Genomic DNA, 4,444 nt, shown 5'->3' with positions numbered 1-4,444 from the left:
AGACTCCAGGTAGGTTGCAGTGCTGGAAAATGGTAGAGCTGGAGACTAAAGGATTCCTGATGGTTCCACACTTAATCCTTAATTCTTTTGCAGTTAACATGTCTTTTCTTCACCACCTGCTTTTGTCTGACCCTGCTGACCCAATGAGCATTTCACTGTCCAATGGCCATGCCTTAACTGCAATGTCTAGTATTGCATTCATGGGCATTTCATAATTAAATCTCTTTTTTGGGCTCATTTTATCAGTAAAATAAAACGTGCCTAATAATTCTGCACACCTGAAGGTGTTTTTCATTTCCAGCCTTCATGAACAATTATATATCACTTATAAATGATTAAATACAAAATTAATAGTAGTTATTAAGATTATTGTGGTTTGGAATTGGTAAAATGTGCCTGGAAATCAACATGCCTAATAATTCTGCATGCGGTGTATGCTTATAGACCTAGATTAATGTCATACATGTAATATGACACATCCATAATATTATCTTACATATTTTCTGTTTTGTCTTTGTCCCCTGATCAGACCTGAATGTGAATGACTGTCACAGTCTCTGGTCATGAGGACTCAAAACAGATATGCTGCTCTTCTACAGTGAGCTATATATTAAAGAAAAAGTGCTCTTTTTTATGATTATCTTTTTTAATTTAGTTAGATTTTTGTGCTTATTTTCAATTAAAGACTAAGTGGAGAATTTGCAAAAACTGTATGTAATCTTATTATCTGACCATTTCTGCCCTCTAGTGAACATACAGTGTTTAAAAATGTGATTCTGTGATTCTTCTAATCAATAATAATTTCAGTCTTTCTGATGAAATATACAATGCATTTGAATGAGCATTATGAAATGAATAAAACTGTTTGCATTATGAAAATATTTCTGCTGTACTTGTATCGATTTATATGTACAGGCTGACTAAGGTATACAAACAATAATTTGGGTAAATACCAAGAATCAATTCAATCCAAGAGTCCAAACCTCACAGACATCACAATGAACACTGGTTAGCGTGAACACATCCCAGTCATTGATTAACATTGATGATCTATATACTGAACGTTTCTGTTGAGCATCACACCCTTCATGGGTATGTACGAGTACCCTTTGAATGCAGAGCATGTGTTTTAAAATGAGATATGGAGGAGATTGATTTAATGATATGACAAAATATTAGGCTATATAAAGTAGGGTAAATTCAGGGCGATTGGGACACTTTTTCCAAGTCATCTCAATGGCAAAAAGAGTCCCCAGGGTTCCCACTCTTTCATGAACACCAGATTCAAGGACTTTTTAAAGCCCTGTCTAGTTTAAATCAAGCATAATAAATACGATAGTGGGTGTGTTACTGCCAATCTGGACAGTATTATCAAAAACCTACTGTACATGTGTACAGTAGTTTACTGCAGTAATGCTAAAGCATACACTGACAACTTAAATACAATTTTAGGGGCATGTGACTTTAAAATTCAATGATGAAAGAGGCTGGTAGGGTGTACAAGAGAGGGAGCGAGATTTAATGAGAGATCCATTTTGTGGCTCTCTTATTCCTGCTTTTAACATTTATTTCACTGGTTTCTTTTTTATGAATCATTACTTAATTAAAACATCAAAATATAGAGATTATATTGTAATGAAACAATATAATGAATTTAAATGAAAAAATGTGGTCAAGTTAATTGTTAGGCATTAAAATATGCTAAATAATGTAATGATTACCTGTACATGGTACCTTTTTTTAAATAAATTTGAAGGCTTTTAAGACCTGCACAGGGTGAGATCAGTGTTCATGGAAACATCCTAAATCATAAAATGACTATTAAAAAAAAAACAGACTTAAACAACTTTACAGTTCAGATAAGTTGACAAAAAACTATAAAAAAATATTTATAAAAACTTTACATTTCAGCCTTTAAGAATTTTTTTTTAAGAAAAGGGAGGAATCTAATGTATAAGTGATTGTGTTAATTTAAAATATGATTATATTTAATATTATAGATATATTATAATTTTTTTAAAGCACATTAGCTTCTCATTGATCCACCAGTTAACATTTACAACTCTGTGTGTAAGCTGTGTACAAATATTAGATTAGATTAAAGTTTATTGTCATTACACATGTACAAGTACAATGCAACGAAATGAGTTTGGAGCAAGCCTCTGAGCCGCAGCTATTTAAAGCGCCGCCACACGCTCTCCAAAGTGAAGGAGAGCTTAACGCTTAATAAAGTAGTATGGGTTGATATGCATTAGTCTGAACAAACCAACTGACACGCTGCAATGCAATTTCACTCTTTGACAGTAGATGGTGCTTATGGAACAGCAGAAAAATATTGGCTTCCCCGCTAACCTCTGTAAACAAAGGAGCGCTGCGCTTTTAAATACTACTTTATTAAGCGTTATTCGTTGGAACTATAATAAACCAATTTTTATGTAGCTCAACACTGAGTCAAGCATCACTGAATTTGCACTTCGCTGGCACTAAGCTAGTTAAAAAGCTCCACGTTATGTGCTCATTATGCAGAGCTGCCTGCATGTGATCAAGATCCGTTCACTCACGCAGCATTATTTCAGGTTTTTCCTGCTTCCTCCCCAATCACTAGCGCTGTTTTGTTCTGGCTTTGGCAGCACATAAAGGCCAATATTTGCAATAGCACCATGCTACTCTAAAAAAATGTAGTTCATGCTTAATTCAAACACTTTCAAGGACCTATGTTTGTCTTCAAGTACTTTCCAGACCTTGAATCCATGTGTCTGAAATGTAAGGACTTTTGATTCAAGCGTCCCAATCATCCTGAATTCACCTTATCAGATAACACAAAAAAAAAATGCAATGAATAATTGATATGAGCATTTTGAGTTCACACAATATAAGGCCTTAAAATACTTTGCTAGTTTAGCAAGCAAGATTATCCATCTGTGTTATGGTCTTTAGTAGGGGTGTGCATTGGGACTGCCCTCACAATTCGATTCGATTACGATTCACCGGGTAACGATTCGATTCAATTCGATTCTACGATGCATTGCGATGCATCAAAATTCTACTGCACACAACAAGGCAAATTTTTAATCAGTCATGAGGCAATACAAGCAGTCAGATATTGATCAACAGATTTTATTGGCTGCTATGTGTGTATTATCACTCTCCTGTATCTTTGACATAAATGTCATTAATTCAAATTTAATTGAATGGTACAGGGTATTGGATATGGCATTTTCAAACCTGAAAAAGAAAACATAAATCACTGCTTTCAGTGCTTTGAATGAGAAATGTTTCTCTTCTCTGCTTTAGAACCATTTGAAATTTAATAGAGCAATAATAACAGCCAACTTTTTCCAGCAGTGAACAGAGTGTTTTAATTAATCAGTAATCTCCCTCCGCCTCAGCCATCTTGATTGTTGTTGTTGTTATGACCCCAGAAGTAATTGAAACTTCACAACTTTATTGTCCAACTCAAGGCCAGAAAATAAATGATGACATAATCGATTATGGCCCTTAGCCGCATCGATGCTGAATCGTGCATGCCCCGCATTGTGATGCATTGCCGAATCGATTATTGTTGACACCACTAGTCTTTAGAGTCATTTACTGTAAAATTGTTGCCTTTTTTTACAGTCTAAAGCTAAAGATCTTGATTGTTTACTTTGTTTGTCAAATGTTAGGTGGTTAACTTCAAATTCAAGGACCTTTCGAGGACTTTCCAGATCCAATATCCTCAAATTCAAGGACTTAATGTGGGGACACATCTCAAGTGAGAACAAGGTTGCACTTTTTTTTCTTTTTGCGTTTATTTTTGGCCATATGACAGAGATCTGATATTCTATTTGTCGTATTTCTGTTTTGCATAAAACTGAAGAATATTCGGTACATCCTATACTGTATTCTAAAATGATCTGATATTCAATTTTGCATGGATTTTATTGAAAAGAGCTATGTCTCTTGTAACCAAAAGTTTTAAGATATATGAATATGCTTTTAAGTTTTTCTTGCCTCGTGGGTTTACATTATCTTAACAAGCAAAGCAATTCAACATTACATTAAATAAAATATTTGGGCAACAGATTATCACAAATGTTTTATGTTTTTTGAACACAATATACAGTCATTGACATATTTTGATTTGGTGTAAGCACTGAAAAAGAAATCAAGCAAGCTAGTATGCATATAGGCCATGAAGTGTTGCCAAAATAACACATTAGCGGACCGGAGGGAATAATATGGAATTTTTATTCAAGCACTTTCCATGTATGTTTATTTTCAAAAACTTTCCAGGGCCTTGACCATATACGTATCTATGGCCTTGACATTTTTATTTTTTTTAGATTCACAAACTTTCAAGGATTTCAAGGACCAGTGGGAACCCTGGTAATAATAACATGAAAATTCTTGCATCGCATTGCCATGGTACTTTGAGTTTCTGCTAAATGAGTAGTGATGAATG

Source organism: Gobio gobio (assembly GCF_949357685.1).
Source record: "Gobio gobio genome assembly, chromosome: 10".
Taxonomy (NCBI): domain Eukaryota; kingdom Metazoa; phylum Chordata; class Actinopteri; order Cypriniformes; family Gobionidae; genus Gobio; species Gobio gobio.
Note: the sequence above shows the minus strand (reverse complement) of the source record.